Below are 20,195 nucleotides of genomic sequence, written 5' to 3' on the forward strand. Positions count from 1 at the left end.
TAGCAAATCTTTCTGTAAGAATGAAACCAGAGATGTTATCTACCAAAATGCAACGAGGGACAGGATGCAACTTAGAAAAATGATAACATTAGCTGACTGGGAAAAACAGAATCAACGTCAGGGCCAGTTTAAAATAATATGCTTTTTAACCACCCTCGCTTTATTGCCCCAGCTAAGAGCAAGTATTTAGGACCATAAGCTAATATTAATCAGAGAGAATGCTTAGGTTCTGTAGCAATGTTGGGTCCTGTGAGATTTGCTTCCTTAGCTGTGCTTCTGCTGGGAAGCTGGGGAGGGGTGGTCATGAAGGAGGAGTGCCATGTGAGCAGGATTACCCAAAAGCGCCTGCCTAGGGAAAATGGGCTCACCATCAGGGGCCACGGAGTTACCAGCTAGAGAGACTTTTCTCCTGGTAGAGACCATGAACACCATGTACGCAGAGAACCAAGACTGTAAAAGGGAGGTAGGGTAGGCTGTTTGGTTAGAGGGGTGGGGCGGGAACAGACACAGGGAGAGTCTACCATGTCTGGACAAATCACATTTATAGTTTTATCCAATCCTTCGAACAAATGAACATGAGCCCCACTTTTCAGATAAGGAAAACACAGCGTGGAGAGTTTAAGTGAATTATTCCAGGTTATAGGATTTGTAGGTAGCAGAGCAGAGGTTCAAAGGCAGGTCTCATCTCCAAGGTCTGGGCACTTTACCCACCGTGCTGCCTGTCTGGGTGTGGCACGGCAGGGAAGACTGAGTTATGCTGGAAGGTCACACTCAGGGATTTCTGCAGAGCGACTTTGGGGCATAGGTAGGAAGCTTGTTCTCAGCACAGGCTTGTCACCAAGTGAGAGATCTTTGCAGATTTTCATTGCTTTCCTTGTAGTTCCTTTTTTTTTTTTTCTTCTTTTTTTTTTTTTTTTTCTTTTTTTGGAGCTATAGTCTCGCTCTGTCACCCAGGTTGGAGTGCAGTGGCATGATCTTGGCTCACTGCAACCTCTACCTTCTGGGTTAAAGCGATTCTTCTGCCTCAGCCTCCTGAGTAGTTGGGGTTACAGGTGCTCGCCACCACACTTGGCTAATTTTTTTGTATTTTTAGTAGAGACGGGATTTCGCCATGTTGGTCAGGCTGTTCTCTAACTCTTGACCTCAGGTGATCTACCTGCCTTGGCCTCCCAAAGTGCTGAGGTTACAGGCATGAGCTACTGCGCCCAGCCCCTTGTAGTTTCTTTATGATCACTTTGTATTCATAGGAATGTTGGAGCTTTTCCAGATATGGTAAATGGTAGTGATGTCAATTTTCCTTTGAATATATAAGGGTACATAAGGAAAAGTGAGTTGATATAAAGAAAATGAAAGGAAAATGGTCTGTGCGGAGTCAGTGTTTCTCCAAGGATAGGCTGTGGTGCTCATGGCTAGTGTCGGTTCTAGATACACTATGAAGGCTGCGGTAAATAACACTGACTCACACACTGGGAAGGTTGTTCCTGTTTTGATTCTATTTATGTATTTATTATTTTTATAAATTAGCCTCTTTGTTTTGAGATCATTGCAGATCACCTGCAGTTGTAAGAAAAAAATACAGAGATCACATGTAGTTTTTACCCAATTTCCTCCAACAGCAACATCTTGCAAATCACAATCAGAATATTGACAGTGATATAGTCAAGATACAGAACATTTCCATCACCGCAAGGATTCCTTGTGGCCACCCCAACTCCCTCCTGCTCTCTCCCTCTCTCTGTACCCACCCCACCCCTTAACCCCAAGCAATCACTAGTCTGTCCTCCAGTTTTTTATAATTTGTCATTTCAAGAATGTGATATGAATGGAATCATTCAGTGTGGTATGTAACCTTTAAGGACTGACTTTTTTCATTCAGTGTAATTCTCTAGAGATTCATCCGAATGTTTCATGTGTCAGCAGCATCCTCCTTTTCATTGCTCAGTAGTGTTCTGTGATATGGACGTACCACAGTTGGTTTAAATATTCATCTGTTGAAGGGCATCTGGGCTGATGCCAATTTTTGACTATTACAAATAAAGCTTTAGAAACATTTATGTACAAGCTTTTGTGTAAACATAAGTTTTCATTTGTTTGAAATAAATGCCCAAGAGTGCAATTACTGGGTTGAATAATAGTTCTGTGTTTGATTTGTTAAGAAACAGCCACCCTTTTTTCCAGAATGGCTGTGCCACTTCACATCCACACCGAAATGGATCCTGGCAACGTGGGCAGTGTTTCCAGATCCTCCCCAGCATTTGCTGTTTCACTATTTTTTATTCTAGCCATTCTGACAGGTGTGAAGTGATATTTTATTGTGGCTTTGATTTATATTTCCCAGGTGGCTAAAGATGTGGAACACCTTTTCATGTGCTTATCTGCTGTCTGTATACCTTTTTTTGGTGATAACTTTCTTCATGTGTTTGCTCACTTTCTAATTGGATTGTTGTTGGATTTTTTTTAACTGTTAAATTTTCATAGTCCTCTATAGATTCTAAATATAAGTCCTTGTCAGATACGTTGTTTGTGAATACTTTCTCCAGATCCGTAGCTAGCTTTTTATTCTCTTATAAGCAGGGGTTTGCACAGAGCAAAAAAAAAAAAAAATAACTTTGATGAGGTCCATTTTATTATATTTTCCTTTTATGGCTAATACTTTCTGTTTCAAGTCTGGGAACTGTTTCCCACTTTAGATATCCTAAAGATTTTCTCCTATGCTTTTTTCCCCTAAAGCTTTTACAGTTTTATATTTCACATTTAAGACTGTTTTAACTATTTTAAGTTCATTTCTATATAAGTAAGATGTGAGGTTTAGGTCAAGGTTTTTTTTTTTTCTTTTTTCTTTTCTTATGAAAGTCAATTGTTTCAGCATCATTTGTTGAAACAGCTACACTCTGTCTACAGAATTGCTTTCAACCTTTGTCAAAAATCAGTTGGCTGAGGCAGGAGAATTGCTTGAACCCAGGAGGCAGAGGTTGCACTGAGCTGAGATTGTGCCACTGCACTCCAGCCTGGGTGACAGAGCAAGACTCCATCTCAAAAAAAAAAAAAAAAAAAAAAAAAAAAAAAAAAAAATCAGTTGGGCATATTTGTGCAGATTGATTTCTGTTTTTTGTTTTTATTATTATTCAATTCTACTCATGTGTGTGTCTATTCTGACAATACAGTCTTGATTACTTTGGCTATATAATAAGTTTTCAAGTTAGGTAGACTGATTCTTTACACTTTAATATCTTTCTTCAAACTTGTTTGAGTTATTCCAGTTCTTTTGCCTTTCTATATAAATTTTAGAATAATCTTATCTGTGCCTACAAAAATATCTTACTAGGATTTTGATAGGAATTGCATTAAGCCTATATATCAATTTAAGGAGAATTGACGTTTTCACTATGTTGCATCTTCCAATGCATGAACACAATATGCCTCTTTATTATTTAGATTTTCTTTGAGTTAGTTCATCAGTGTTTTGTAGTTTTCAGTGTAATAGTGTTGTACGTGTTTTATTAGATTTACAAATACATATTTCATTTTTCATTTAATTTTAGTTTTCAATCATTCACAGCTAGTGTATAGAAATGTAATTGACTTTTGCATGTTGATCTTGTATCCTGTGTTCCTTGCTTCACTCACTTATTAGTGCAAGGAAGGTTTTATTTTATTTTATTTATTTTTATTTTTTTGTAGATTCTTTGAAAATTTGTATGTAGACAATAATCTCATCTGCAAATAGGGATAGTTTTATTTTTTCTTTTCCTGCTTGCAAGTCTTTCCTTTCCCTGTATGTATTCTGTATTTCTTCCTTGCTTTATTGTATGGCTAGAACTTTCATCTTCTGAATGAGAGTGATGAGAGTCGACATCTTTCTTTTTCCTGATCTTAGGGAGAAAACATTCAGTTTTTCACCATTAAGTATAATGTAAACTTTGGTGTTTTGTAGATGCTTTTAATCACATTAAGAGATTTCCCTCTATTTCTATTTTCCAGCGAGATTTTATTATGAACGGGTGTTGAATTTTGCCAAAAGCATTTTCTACATCAATTGATACAATTATGTGATTTTTCTTTTTACCCTGTTAATATGGTGGATTACATTGAATGCATTCCTGGAATCCTTATTCAAGGTGTATAATTTTTTTCTTATCAGAATTCTATGTGCTGATATTTTGGGAGAGGTTTTGAATCTGTGTTCATGAGGAATATTTGTCTGTAGTTGTCTTTTCATGCTGTCTGTGTCTAGTTTGGTCGCTGGGTAATACTTAGGTGCTTAAAATTAACTGGGAAGTATTATTTCCTTTTCTGTTTTCTGCATAAAGTTGTGTAGAATTTGTGTTAATCCTTCTTTTAAAGTTATAATTCTCCACATTAGGGCCTGGAGACTTCTTAGTAGGGAGCTTCAAAATTGCAAATTCAATCTGATAAATAGTTATAGTGTGATTCTCATGTGATTCAAATGATTGTTTCACATTAGGTGGATCATGGTAGTTTGTGCTTTTTGAGGAGTTGGTCCACTTCATCTAAGTCATCAAATTTATGTGAGCTGAGTTATTTACAGTATTCCCTTGAGGTCCTTTCAATGTCTGCAGGGTCTGTAGTGATAGCCCCTTTTCCTTCCCGACATCAATAGTTTGTGTCTTCTCTCATTTGTCCTGTGTCGGTTTTTGTAGAGATTCTAAAGACCAATTTTTGGCTGGGCACAGTGGCTCACACCTATAATCCCAGCACTTTGGGAGGCCAAGATGGGTGGGTCACTTGAAGCCAGGAGTTTGAAAACAGCCTGGCCAATGTGGTGAAATCCTGTCTCTACTAAAAATACAAAAATTAGCCCAGGGTGGTGGTGTGCACCTGTAATTCCAGCATGTTGCAAGGCCGAGGCAGGAGGATCACTTGAGATCAGGAGTTTGAGACCAGCCTGGCCAACATGGTGAAACCCTATCTCTACTAAAAATACAAAAATTAGCCGGGCGTAGTGGCAGACAATTGTAATCCCAGCTACATGGGAGGCTGAGGCAGGAGAATCCCTTGAACCCAGGAGGTGGAGGTTGCAGTGAGCCAAGATCATGCCACTTCTCTCCATCCTGGGCAATAGAGTGAGACTGTCTTAAAAGACTAATTTTATTAATCTTGTCTAAGAAAAAGCTTTTTCTTGATTTTCTCTATTATTTTTCTGTTTTGATTTGGCCAGTTTCTTCCCCTACCTTCATTATCTCCTTTCTTCCACGTGCTCTGGATTTATTATGCTTTCCTTTTACTACAGTGAGGTGGAAGTCTAGAGTCTTGATTTGAAACCCTCTCTCTTTTCTTTTTCTTTTTAAACAGTTAATAGCAGTTTATTTTAAAATATTTTTGTGGGTACATAGTAGGTGTATATATTTGTGGGGTACATGAAATGTTTTGATACAGGCATGCAGTGTGAAATAATCACATTGTGGGAAATACTCCTCTTTTCTAATGTGAACATTTAGTGCTATAAATTTCCCTCCCAGCACTGCTTTAGTTGTGTGCCACAAATTTTGAGATGTATTTTTGTTTTCACACATCAGTGTATTTGTTGATTACCCTTGGGGCTTCTTCTTTGACCCATGGATTATTTAGAACTGTGTGCCATTTCGTTTTCAAGTATATGAAGCTGTCCTGTTATCTTTCTGTCGTTGATTCATAGTTTGATTCCACTGTGGTCAGAGAACATGCTTTGTGTGATTTTAGTTCTTTAAATTTGTTGAGGTTGATTTTATGGCCTGGAATGTGGTCTATCTTGATGTAACAGTCTGGGTCCAATCAGGAAGTGGGAGCCATACAATAGGCTAAATGAGAGAAGCTGATGATAAGAATTAGTAACTATAATGAAGAGGGACTGTAAGACATAAGGGAACTCCATGTGGCACCGTAGGATTGAGATTCAGCTTCTCAACTGAGAGAGATAGCTTCCAGTTCTCCCAGCAAGAGCACACGTGGAAGGAGTCAGACCTCCTTGGAGGAGATGTGATTTGGCCACTGGATAGCAGAGGAGTTGGCTGGCTTAGCGAGACTGAAGCTTATCTGGAGTTGCTGGGCAAACAATGGGCAACTTTCCGGAGTACAGGTGGGAGGTGGCAGGCAATCTGCATCCAGAGACGTGGGGGTGTTTTGGGAGTGTGGCACTAGTAGGACAGAAGTCTCCAGAGCTCCCAGAAGGACAGTGTGCTGGCTGTGTCGTTGCAGAAGGAGCAGATCCATGTGAACCCCCCAGCCACAGGCAGGCTGTGCAAGAACTTTGGTTTTTATGTTGTGGGGGCTGCAGACAGATTACTGCTGGGCTGAGGCTGCAAGGTTGCAGAGGGAGTGAGTCCTGGGGCCTGTGGCTGGGAGGGGGAGCTCCATGGCATGTCCTCATACCCACACCACTGGCCCTCTCCTGGGCCCCTCCTGGAAACTGCAGGAAGCCTCTTCCTCCTGCAATGACCCTCCAACATCCTGTGTTGGAAAAACTTAGCACTGTGTCCACTTTAAAGGAGAAAAGCTTTAAAAGTTTGCATCTTTCATCATACAGCATGTATTGAATGGCATTTTTGGAGCTGAGAGGCAATACATTTCTACCTGGCACAGTCTATCCCTTTGCCTATGCAGCCCCATGTGTACCCTTTACATGCATTTGAACTTTCTTACAACAGAATATTTTATAGTAATATTTCCACCTAACAAGATACATCCATGCTTCTAGCAAGTGAAGAGGTTCTCACTTGTTCGAAATGAGCAGACGCAGTCATTGTACTCAGCACAGGCTGTATCAATTGCTCTTCAAATTCAGACAAGATATCACTGAATATTCTGTTCCCTAAAGCCTACATTGTAAAGTTAACTTCTAATAACTCATGTATAAAAATTTAAAACATGAAGTAGGAGAAAGAAGTAGAGAATGATTAGTAAAGATAAAATAAAACTCATTCATATAACACATGTAGAGACCATACACGAAGCCCCTCCAGTCCTCGTTTATATAATTGATGAAGAAGTTGTAGTTCATATCTGTGACTTTCTTCTTCCACCACCTATTCCACATCTTCCTTGACCTCAGCTGCTCTGAGTTCTTTACCTCTTGGAATATCTACTAACTCCTGAAAAGTTTGAGTATTTACTTTTCTCCCAAATTGCAGTTGTTCCAGTATGTGGCAATAGGTCCCTTTGAGAAGGCATAAATAAAGATTTACAAGGTGTCCTTTTGGCAATAGTAGAGTGTCCTTTTCAAGGGAACCTGGGTTTCCCTTCAATCAAGGGCCCGTAGGTCTGCAAACTGCCTTAGTTCTGAAAAGTGGGTAAAGGGCAGTGAGTCTCCATTCGATGACTGAGTCAGGTTATTTGCCACCACACTTAGAACTTTTCCTATTATTTCCTATGATTTCCTATGATATCAGGTGATATCTTAGTAGACTGACTAGTCTTTCCCTCCGAGGGACAACGTGATCAGTTAGCTACTGCTAAGATCTCTGCCAGCCAAAGAATTCGAATTCCTGCCATTCCCTGTTGCTCTTGTGGTTGACATGCTCTCCTTGTCTTTGGCAATGAAGTGGCGCCACTTGGTCCTCTGCTATTCTGGGACCCCCCAACAACCACAGTGAAATGAGGGAGCCTGTCTCAATAGTGGTGTCCCCTACAGCTCTTCCTGGCCTGGAAAAAGAGCAACCGCAAATCTTTTTGGGGATGCGGGTGCTTCCCTCATTAATGCATTTCTCAGTGCCCTCCTGAAGAGGGGCCTTCTGGGTCTTCTTGAGGCATGCCGTTGGGAGAGTTGAAGGTTGCCTGTGATACACCTGGCCCAGCAGGTGTATTTATCATGGTCTTTAGATCCCCTCCTCTGTGTCATGCCAGGGAAGCTCTAGCATTCCAGCCTCACTAAATGCGGGTCACCATCATTTCCAGGTTTCAGTCAACCAACCTAGGAAGCTTTAAAGCCATATCCAGCTGCACAACTAATACATTAAATTGAGATTCTCTGGTAAGTGCTCTCCTGTCAATGAATTTGGTCCAATGGCTGGTGGTGTTTTCTGCCCTCCTTGGTATAAACCCATGGAATTCATTTGCACACACAAGTTCCCTAGGTTTCTGCTGACATATTAGCCAAGGCATTCAGCTCTTCTGGTGTGTGAGCCATTTCCTCCTGGGTCATAGTGAGCACCTATCTCCTTGGGCCATGCTGAGATTTGACTCTAGTTAAATCTAGTTAAGTCTAGATAGAGGGAGCAGGGACTGGTTGTGGTGGATTCTGAGAAGGATCAGTATCCCCTTTCAAGGCATCTACCCTATGTGAAGGCATCATAAGGTTTTCCAGCTCAGGAAGTCTGGCCTCTGTGGACAGTGAGGGGGAAGCTGCTGCCACTTGTACAGGAGGCTCAGAATGACCTGGAGGTCAATGTTGTCAGTTTCTCTAGGTCCAACAAGATGTCCTCACCTTAAGTTTTAGGATCCCATTTTTTCCTGATTATTGCCCAGATTTTCACATAAGAAGCTTGGCATGACTGTGAATTCAACTGCCATTTTAATTCAGTAACTTGCACCATTAAATTTTTTGTTTGATTTTCAGCAACGTCAGCCTTGTGGCTACAAAAATGAGAGATTCTTTTAGGACTATCATGGAAGCTGTATGATTCTCAGACCATGACTCAAAGTGGGAATTAATGGACCAGAGCTTGTCATTTGCTCTCTGTAAGCACTCAAGGACACCAAAAGAAATCCATTTCATACCACATCCCTTACGGTCATCATTCCTGCCATACAGCAGGAGCAGAAGCCACTTGAGCTTCCAAGGCACGTGCTCTAAATTGGCACTTTGCCACAATCGACAACAGGTGATGGCTTTATTAATTGTGATGCTTTTGTACCTCACAGGTTACAAGAGTCACATTTCTCATTGGCAAGGAGCTCAGCACTGTGCTCACATCCAAAAGCACAACACCACCAGTCCCTAAATCCCATCATTAGGGATCTCTTGGGACCATTCCCAGAGACAATTCTGTAGAATTCTGTGCCCAGTCAGAAGACAGAAACCACCCAGTGGGTTATGCAGGGGAAACTTAGCATAGGAATGATTAGGTACAATGAAAGAGTGACTATTAGGTACAAGGAAACTCTATAGAGTGCCCTAAGATTGAGGGAGAGTACTCAAGGAACAACACATTTGGAAGGCATTCAGGTCTCATCGGAGAAGCTGTGATTTTAGCCACCAGATAGCAGAGAAGTTGACTGATTCAGCTAGACTTGAGATTGTGTGGAGCTGCTAGGCCAACAGCTGACAGCCCTCTGGGGTGCTGCTGGAGAGCAGACCATGCACAAGCAGAGATGCAGGTGTGCATCTGGGAGCCTCGGCACCAGCGGGATAGAAGGCTTTGGAGATTGTGGCATGCATAGAGGAAGTGGGGCTTGCAGAAGAAACGGCCACTGTGTGTGGACTCTTGGCACAGGAGGCTAGCTGGCTGTACATGGCTTTAGTTTCCCTGTCTGGAAGGGTGCAGATGGATTATCCCTGATCCAAGGCTGTAGGCTGCACAGGGAGCACTTTTGCAGCCTGCGGTTCTGGCTAGTTCTCTTAGATACCCCCACATAATGGTTGCTCTAGGTATTACTATATATATATATATATATATATGGAATTTATCATAGTCTGCTGGTGTCATTATTTTACCAGTTGGAGTGGAAAGTAGAAATCTCAGCTCCATGTATGCACTCACATTTAGAATTATCTTAAATATTTCCTTTACATACATTTAGAACCATATCAGACAGTGTTATATTTTTTGTTTCAACCACCAAACGTGATTAAGAAAACTTGCCCAGGAGTGGTGGCTCATGCCTGTAATCCCAGGACTTTGGGAGGCGAAGTCAGGAGGATTGCTTGAGCCCAGGAGGTTGAGGCTGCAGTGATCCATGTACGTACCACTGATCAATGTATGTGCACTCCAGCCTCGGTGACAAAGCAAGACCATCTCAAAAACGGAAAAACAAAAAACAAAACAAACAAACAAAAATCCCAAAACAAAAAACAAAAACTCAAAAGGAAATGTTTTTACCCACTTTTTTACTCTTTCCATTGTTCTTTTTCCTTCCTGATGTTCCAAGTTTCTCTTTTTGTTACTTCCTTTCTGTTCAGAGAACTTCCATTCTTTGAGGGTGGGCCTGCTGGTGACAGATTCTATTTGTTTTCATTTATTTGAGAATATCTTGATTTCCTCTTCATTCCAGGAGGATGTTTTCATACTTTCACTGGATATAAAATTTGGGGCTGATACTTCCTTCCCATCAGCTCTTGAAAAATATGGTACCCTTTTCAACTTGCCTCCAAGTTTCTGATGAGAACCCTGCTTTCATTAGCATTGTTTTCTCCGTAGCTAAGGCATTGTTTCTCACTTGCTTCTTTCAATATTTTCTATCTGTAGAGTTCAGGAGTTTGACTATGACATGCTTTGGTGTGGATTTCTTTGGGTTTATTCTGGTGGGGGGCAGGGGGTAGGTGATTCTCTCAGCTTCCTGAACCTGTAGCTTTTTGCCTTCTGCCAAATGGAAGCTCCTGAACATTATTTATTTGAGCACTTTTTAAGCCCGTCTTCTTTCTCTTCTCCTTCCCTGACTCCGATGATATGAATATTAGACCTTTTGTTAGTGCCATGGGTTCCTGAGGCTGTTCATTTTTGAAATTTTCATCCTGTTTTCTCTCTGTTGCTCAGATTGGGTAATTTCTATTGTCCTATCTTTAAGTTCACTGATTCTTTTTTTTTCTGTCCTGTCCATTTTGCTGTTGAGCCCATCCACTGAGTTTTTAAATTTTTGATTATAGTATTTTTCATTTCTATTATTTGCATGTGGTTCTTCTTTTATCTTCTATGTCTTTGCTGGGGCTTTCTAGGTTTCCTTTGTTTCAAGCATGTTTGTAAGTGTTCATGGAAACATTTTCATGATGGCTGCTTCACAGCTGTCAGGGAATCCCAGCATCTTTTGCATCTTGGTGTTGGCGTCTGTGCATTGTCTTTTTTCATTAGGTTTGAGGTCTTCTTGGTTCATGATATGACAAGTGATTTTTAGTTGCGACTTGGATGCTTTGGGCGTTATGGTATGCAAGTCTGGGTTTAGTGACCCTTCTGTGTTAGCTGGCTTCCTTTGCTACTGCTCTGGCTGGGGAAGAGGTGAGTGGAAGTCGAGGTTCCCCACTTAGCCTCTGTTGGTACCCGTTGGGAAGGCCCTGTTACCTCCTGGGAAGGATAGTAGTGCTGGCTTTCTGCCAGGCCTTCACTGACATTTCCCTGTCTGGAAGAGCTAGGAATGCCTCCCACAGAAAGAGGGAGTGGATTAACACACTGTGGCACACCCACACCGTAAAATAGGACTTGGCAAGGAAAAGGAATGAATGATTGGAGCACACAACAGCTTGGATGTCTCTCAAAGGTATTGTCCTGAATGAAAGAAGCTAGACCAAAAAAGCCACATAATATGTGGTTGCATTTATAGGACATTCTGGAAAAGACAAACCTATAGGGACGGAAAACAGATTCTGTGGTTTCCAGAGGCTGGAGGTGGAGGAAGAGATTGACCAGAGAGGGGGGGCATGATTTGGGGGCGTGATGGCCTTCTTCATTTTGATTATGTTGGTTGTTACATGACTGTATTTACTTGTCAAAATTCACAGAACTGTACACTAAAGAGGGTGTATTTTACTGTATGTAAATTGTACCTTAATTTAAAAAATACATCCTGTTGAGAGGTGGAAAATTTGAGGAACATGATCTCTTGCCACCTCTCAGTCTCTAGCCATAGAATGATGTTGGGTCCTAACTGACACGCCTTTTCTCAGTAACGCCCGCAGACCCTCTGTAACATGCATGTGTATTTTGCTTTCGTGCATACGCTATGTCCATTTATAAAGAGTGCCTATCCATATCTTGTAGTTCCGACATGGGCAGTTTAAGAGGTAGGGTTAACTCATATAATATTTTGAATCACGTCAGTATTTGGGACACTTCTTCCTACCCTTTCTTTGAATTCAGCATTGCATCTGTTTGCTATTTTCCTGGATAATTGTTGTAATTATATAAAAGAATAACCATCACCAATGCAATATTCTGAATTCATTATTTCACATCATAAACAAATCTGTTGATAGCCTGCTAGGCAATCACGAATTGTGTGCTATGTAGCATTTTATTTTGTGTTCTAAGCCACGAGGAATCAAGATAAACGTTCAACATAGCCAGGCCCGTACTAGGAAGATCTGCCCTTGGCACACATGATAGCCAGCCGAGGTCACCTTCCAAGTGGCCCTCAGTGGCGGAAGGAGAGCAGTTCTGGATGGCAGTTCTCATCCTTGTGCTGGCCTTGTCTTCTATCTGGCAATAAAGCTTTAGGCTTTGCTTTCTCCATTTGCCATGGAGGAGAGTAACAGTCACAGCAGTAATCAAGACAGGCCTCTTGTCATTTAATTAAGCATGGCATCCCTAGTATCCATAATTTCAGGTCATTAGGTGCCCAGACATTGTTCTCTCCATTTTGCAGATGAGGAAACAAAGGCCCAGGGAAATAGAATGCTTGCCCAGAAAGAATTAAAAAAATATATTGTTAAGCAGGCCAGCGTTTGTGGATGTAGTTCCTCTGATTTAGTGTGTCATGCCGCAAACATGCCAGGCACATTCCCGCCTCAGGGCCTTTGCAGTGGCTGTTTGCATCCACTGGCCTTTGCATTGCCAGAAACACTCTTATCCCAGGTACCAGCATGGCTCATTCTACCAATAGGTTCCCATGTTAAAACCAGGCAAGTCTGGGGCAAACTAGGACGAGTTGGTGTATAGTACACCAGTAAATGAAAGAGCATGTGTTGCAGAGCTGACATTCTTGTTAGGGATGCTCCCCTGGCCCATCTCATTTAAAATTGCACTCTTCCCTCCTTCCTGGCCCTGCTGATGTTCCTGTGCCGTGCTCCTACCCTCCATTCCCCTGCTGTATTTTTTTCCATAATACTTACCATTTTTCAATACATTATATAATTTATGTTTAAAAACTTTCTTGTTTGTCTTCCTAACTAGAATGTAAGTTTCATAATATAAGCTCTTTTACTTACCAATGTACTATACCCAGGGAGACCAATTCATTCTAGTTTGCCCTGGACTTGCCTGGTTCTGAAATGGAAAGTCCTGCATTCTGGGAATCCCCTTTGTCCCAGGCAAAACAGGACCCTGTAGCTTCTAGCACATAAAACAGCACCTGGCATGTAGTAGGTGCTCAATAAACATTTGAATGGATGAATAAATAAATATTCAATAGGTGGAAACTAAGCTAGAACAATTGCCTTGGTTTTGCAATGGTCCTATGCTCCATGTAATGTCATCCTAAACAGTGTTAATTCATTCTGCCAGTTTTCCTTTGAAATAGTTTACTACTATATTTACTACTATTACTAAATCAAACCTATTGCTTTGTTAATGTGGGTGCCTCAAGCACTATTGTACAGCCCCCAGCTAGTGAGACTTGGAGAGGCAGACCTTGCAGTGTCCTCTAAGCCAAGGAGAATTGAGGCTCCACATGCCCACTCTCTCAGCCAGTGAGGGTTCTACTGTACCATCCAGCATCGTGTGGCCTTGCTTTCTCTTTATTTTGCATTCCAGCCAACAGTTTGGACCTAAAATGGGTGTCAAAAAGTGTGCAAGTGCTTGAGCTGAACTGACCCAACAAACGACGGAAGAAAGTTTTACTGTGTGTTAAAATGCAAATCTGTGGACTGTCCAGGCTCTTCAAAGAAATGGATGACAAAGCAGAGCGGAAAAACCAGTTGACCACAAGTAGGCTCCAGAAGGGAAGCAGAAGAAACTCTGGTCTAAGCTGTGTCAAGGCCTAGGTGTTATATGAAGACAGTGAAAGCACAGTGCCATTTCCGGAGGGATGAATCAATAATGACTCCTTTCAATGCTGATATAATTGTTCATTCCAGTTATGCACTCTGGGAAAAGTGGGCTGTTCGTAGAGTCACAGGCTATGAGGGATGGTGGTAAGACAAAAATCACCACAGGGCAAAATTAACCCTAAAATTCTTCAGGCATGCATCATATTATTAGCCAGCATGTCATGCTATTCAGTTGCCTCTTGCTGTCTCATACATCACCCCTAAAACAGTGGCTTAGAATAACAACTGCTTATTTGGTTCATGATTTTAGGGGTCAGTATTTTAGGCTGTGCTTAGTTAGGTGGTTCTTGTGGCTAGGCTTATTTTTGTGTCTGTGGTCAGCTGCCAGGCCTGTTGGGGACTGGCTGGATGAGGAGGGTCTCTCCTGGGATTGCTCGGCTCCAACTCCACGTGGTCTCTCATCCTCCTGGGAGCTCACCTGGGCTTGTTCTCATGGCAGAGGCAGAGCAGAAGCGTGCAAGCTTCTTGGGACACCTAGGCACACCATTCCTAATGTGACACGGTGTTGCCTGGAGTTGAGGAGTGGAGAAAAAGTCTCCAGATCTTGATGGGAGGAGTAGCAAAGTGCCCTTGCAGAGGCCACAGAAACAGAGAGGATTGAAGAAGTGAGGCTGTTTTTCCAATCTGCTCACAGTACTTCTCAGTACCTCCAACTCAGCCAGTTTTTCTTTTGGTTTTGAATTTTGTCTTATTTCCTTGTTTAATCAGCAGATGCGATGAGAAGCTTGTATTTTTGGCACATGCTGTACCAAAAATGCTGGAAACACTGGAATGGTGTTTAGCAGTAGCTGTGAGGGTGATGTGGGGCTGAGCCTGCTTAAGGGAACCAGGGCTTCAAGCCCCCTCCTTTCACTTGGGCATTAGGAGTTGACAGCCAGGAGCATTACCATGTGATGGAGATTGTTCTTTTTGTGTGCAGTCTGTGAGGTTGAATTCAAGTGAATTAAATTTGCATGTTAAGGGACTCTGCTATATAAAACTTTGGGAATTTCTGAGAAATCTTAGATGGAACAGCATGGTTTGGCTCAAACAAGTGAGGAAACTCTTCAGAGGAGTTTCATGTAAAAATGCCTTCCCTGTTTCTCAAATGTGATAATTTAAGTCAGGCCATTTCTTTATAGTCTTATCTAAGGCTATAATTCATTCACTCAACAAATATTTATTGAACACCTACTATGTGCCAGGTAGTGTACAGCGCCCTGGGCCATCCTGGGTCAGTGATTGATACTATGCAGCCATTAAGTGTAATGGTTCAGAAAGAGTCTTATGCCTTGAAAAAAATCTATTAATAACTCACTCTACAACTTGGACATACTAAAAAAAAAATTCCTTTACTCTTCCATAGCTGATCAGATCTTCTCTAAGATCAGTGGGAGTGGAAGAAAAAACATGCATTGATTGATTCCATTAGGGTTTTACTTCGGGCCGGGCACGTTTACAGTTCATTTGAGTATCACATGATGCCACGGGGGAGGTGTCAATATTTTTCCATTCTACAAACAAGAAAACTGAGTCCCAGGGAGGCCGTGCAGCTCATCTGAGTCACAGGACTTGGAAATGCGTGGTGGGATTTGGGTCATCGTCCAGAGCCTGCTCTCTTCTAAACACTCTGCAGAGCAAATGAAATAAACACCCAGTCTCCTTATGTCCCATATGTCGTGTCCTTTCACCCATCCTCCACCCCCAGCATGAAGACCTTGAAGGGTGGGGGATCCACCCTGGAGCCCTCATTATAGAGCATCTCTTCCCACTAGTTGTCCCTGCCCTGGTACCCTGTGAGCTCCACGACAGACTCTGTTCATGTCATGGGAGGACCATGGTGGCTCAGGACAGTGCAGCCCTGGGGCCCCCACTGCCTGACCGTGCCTCATACCAGGTCACACATGGACAGCCTGTGAAGATGACTTTTTGTAGAGTCCATCAATGGGAAGTTGGGGGACAGCCGTAGTGTTACCCCCACTTATACCTGCTCCTCCCTGGTTGAAGCCTGACCCTCCCACTTGCCTTCCTCCTCCGCACCCATCCGCTTCTCACTACAGTCCAGCAAAGGGCAGAGCTTCCTTTCACATCCTGGATTTGTTTCCTGAGCCTACAGTAACAAATGACCACACACTGCGAGGCTCACAGCAACAGAATGGATTCTCTCACAGTGCAGGAGACCAGCGGTCTGAAATCAAGGCGTCCACAGGGCCACCCTCCCTCTAAAGTTCTGGGGGCGGGGGAGGTGCGGGGCGGGGGGTCCTTCCTGGCCTCGTTCAGTTCCTGGTGGCTCCAGGCATTCCCTGGCTTGTGGCTGGATTGTGCCCCATCTCTACCTCTGTCCTCATGCAGGTCTTCTCATGGCCTACTCCCTGGGTCCCTGCATCCTCTCCTCTTCTTATAAGGACACCATCAGTTGCTGGATTTAGGACCCCCACTAAATCCAGTGTGATACCATTTGAGATCCTTAATGATGTCTGCAAAGACCCTATTTCCAAATAAGGTCCCATTCGCAGGTAGTAGGGGCAGGACTTGGATGCTGTTTTGGAGAATGCAATTCAACCCACCTTGCTTCCCTTACGTAAAGCTGCCCTCACCTATCAGGCAGCTAGGCCCATATCTTTGCTGTGCCACTGTTAGAGGCGCATCTTCTCTACAGGCGAGTTCTGGGCACAGGTCCTCCCTCCTTGGAGCATGAAACATTAAACAAAGAGCAAAGGTAATTTTGAAAAACTCTTCACTCGCATAAACAATATCTGGCTCTCTAGATGATCATTTTATTTTATTTTATTTTGAGACAGAATGTCACTCTCACCTAGGCTGGAGTGCAGTGGTGCGATCTTGGCTCACTGTGGCCTCAACCTCCTTGGCTCAAGTGGTCTTCCCACCTCAGCCTCCTGAGTAGCTGGGACCACAGGCATGTACTACCATGCCCGCCTAATTATTTATTTTTTGTAGAGACGGGGGTCTTACTATGTTGCCCAGGCTGGTCTCAAACTCCCGGGCTCAAGCAAAGATGATCATCTTACCAGAAATCTTTTTTATTTTTTATTTTACTTTAAAAGTTCTGGGATACATGTGCAGAATGTGCAGCTTTGTTACATAGGTATACATGTGCCATGGTGGTTTGCTGCACCTATCAACCCGTCATCCAGGTTTTAAGCCCTGCGTGCATTAGATATTTGTCCTAATGGTCTCCCTCCCCTTCCCCCCCACAATCCCCCAACAGGTCCTGGTGTGTGATGTTCCCCTCCCTGTGTCCATGTGTTCTCATTGTTCAACTCCCACTTATGAGTGAGAATATATAGTGTTTGGTTTTCTGTTCCTGTGTTAGTTTGCTGAGAATGATGGCTTTCAGCTTCATCCATGTCCCTGCAGAGGACATGAACTCATTCTTTTTTATGGCTGCATATTATTCCATGGTGTATATGTGCCACATTTTCTTTATCCAGTCTATCACTGCTGGGCATTTGGGTTGGTTCCAAGTCTTTGCTATTGTAAATAGTGCTGCAATAAACATACGTGTGAATGTATCTTTGTAGTAGAATGATTTATAATCCTTTGGGTGTATACCCAGTCATGGGATTGCTGGGTCAAGTGGTATTTCTGGTTCTAGATCCTTGAGGAATTGCCACATTGTCTTCCACAATAGTTGAACTAATTTACACTCCCACCAACAGTGTAAAAACATTCCTATTTCTCCACAGTCTTGCCAGCATCTGTTGTTTCCTGACTTTTTAATAATTGTCATTCTAACTGGCATGAGATGGTATCTCATTGTGGTTTTGATTTGCATTTCTCTAATGACCGGTGATGAAGATCTTTTTTTCATATGTTTGTTGGCCACATAAATGTTTTCTTTTGAGAAGTATCTGTTCATATCCTCTGCCCACTTTTTGATTGGGTTATTTGTTTTTCTCTTGTAAATTTGTCTAAGTTCCTTGCAGATTCTGGATATTAGACCTTTGTCAGATGGGTAGCTTACAAAAATTTTCTCCCATTCTGCAGGTTGCCTGTTCACTCTGATGATAGTTTCTGTTGTTGTGCAGAAGCTCTTTAGTTTGATTAGATCCCATTTGTCAATTTTGGCTTTTGTTGCAATTTCTTTTGGTGTTTTAGTCATAAAGTCTTTGCCCATGCCTTTGTCCTGAATGGTATTGCCTAGGTTTTCTTCTAGGGTTTTTATGGTTTTGGGTTTTACATTTAAGTCTTTAGTCCATCTTAATTTTTGTATAATGTGTAAGGAAGGGGTCCAGTTTCTGTTTTCTGCATATGGCTAGCCAGTTTTCCCAGCACCATGTATTAAATAGGGAGTCCTTTCCCCATTACTTGTTTTTATCAGGTTTGTCAAAGATCAGATGGTTGTAGATGTGTGGTGTTATTTCTGAGGTCTCTGTTCTGGTCCACTGGTCTATATATCTGTTTTGGTACCAGTACCATGCTGTTTTGATTACTGTAGCCTTGTAATATAGTTTGAAGTCAGGTGGCGTGATGCCTCCAGCTTTGTTCTTTTGCTTAGGATTGTCTTGGCTATACAGGCTTCTTTTTTTTTTTTTTTTTTTTTTTTTCGTTCTACATGAAATTTAAAGTAGTTTTTTTCTAATTCTGTGAAGAAAGTTACTGGTAGCTTGATGGGAATAGCATTGAATCTATAAATTACTTTGCGCAGTATGGCCATCTTCACGATATTGATTCTTCCTTTCCATGAGCATGGAATGTTTTTCCATTTGTTTGTGTCCTCTCCTATTTCCTTGAGCAGTGGTTTGTAGTTCTGCTTGAAGAGGTCCTTTACACCAATCTTATTCTGCATGCCAGCCCAGGCTTCCCTGTTCTCTCTGTCTTTCTTCACTAGAAGGAATATACTTCCTCAATTCCTTGATGTTGGGTGAATCCCTCCATCTCTCAGCGCCTTATTCCTCTTGTTAGAATAAAAACAGAACTTCCCTGCTGTGTGGATTAGATGGCTTAGGGCATGTATAGACCTTGGGCCTGTGGCCTGGACATGGTGTCATATAAAGGTCAGCTCCCTGTGCTCTGAACCTGCAAAGCTTAGGCAGAAGATGTCTTAGACAGATCAAGGTAATGCTGATGGGCTTGGGAAAAAGAAAAAGAGAAAATTATCTGAATAATTTTCAGCAGATTTTTCCCATTTTGCATTGTGCTGTGATCAGTGCTTGTAGGTAGCATCTGTTTAATCCTCGTTTTCCCCATTTTACAAATGAAAATCCTGAGGTTAAGGAACTTGCTGAGCCTCACAGGGAGGGGGAAGGTGGCAAAACCAGAACTCAAACCCAGGTTTTTTTATTCTTCCACCAAGAAGACAGGGAACGGGGACGGCTGAGTGCAGCTGGCAGGCCCTCCCTCCTGCCAAAGCCAACCTGACATCAAGCTTCTCCCTCCACACATCTGCAACCGATTGACCATCTACAGGGTAACCACGTAATTTGTGTATGAAAATTAGGCAATTGCTGGAGACACTCTTCTCCTCCAACTTGCCTAAGCTTTCTGCACACTGTGTGTTTGTAAACTCTCTTCTGGCCTGCTTCTTTATCGTAATTGTTTAGGCAAAACATATTTTGTCACTAAACAGAATGAATTTGGGTGAAGTCGTAGTGGGAACTAACACGTATTTGGCCCTGACAGGAAGCGGGCAGCCTTCCCTGCTTTTAGGGAGGTGTCGTTTCTAACCAGCTACTCTCACCCTCAGAGACCCTTTTCGACCCTTCCAGAATCTGACAAAAGTTAGGGCTGCTCTTGCTCTCCGGGAACACTCACCTACACACATAACGTAAGCTGTAATTTCACTTTGGGTCCTGGCTAGCCTAGATGCACATTCAAGTGGGTAGGCAATTGAGAGGGGTTTAGATGAGGGGCCATTTACAAAGTGTGGGCCTGGTTCTGGGATGTTGGGGTACCTGAGGGCTGGTAGCAGTGGGGGAGTGTTACCTACCCAGGCATGAGAGGCCAGCCTGGGAACCGTGCTTGGACCTAGAGAGGACCACCTAGCGAAAGTCTGTGCCCGAGTAGAGGGACAAAGGCCACCTTGGAGCCAGGCCTGACCTTCCTCTCCTTCCCCTGACTTGCCAGCACCTCCCTTTGGGCAAACCTCGCTGGGCGCCAGTGGACTAGGGAGCATGTTGCTACAGCTTTGCAGGTACAGGGTCTATGCCAAGGGTGTATCAGGTGAAGATTTTAAGTTAGGGAGGTGCTTCTCAAAGTAGAGGACCATAGCACTCAGGTGTGCGAGAGCATACATGGTGGCCTACAGATACATATTTTTAAAAATGTAATAGGTATTTATGTTAAT

General features: G+C 42.6%; 1 protein-coding gene across 3 annotated transcripts in view; it reads left to right on the forward strand.

Annotated features, from left to right (window-relative positions):
- Positions 1-20,195, forward strand: part of ZNF831 (zinc finger protein 831) — a 111,935-nt gene that overhangs the window by 16,087 nt on the left and 75,653 nt on the right. The gene's annotated exons all lie outside the window — the stretch shown is intronic.

Source organism: Macaca fascicularis, chromosome 10 (genome assembly GCF_037993035.2).
Source record: "Macaca fascicularis isolate 582-1 chromosome 10, T2T-MFA8v1.1".
Classification (NCBI taxonomy): domain Eukaryota; kingdom Metazoa; phylum Chordata; class Mammalia; order Primates; family Cercopithecidae; genus Macaca; species Macaca fascicularis.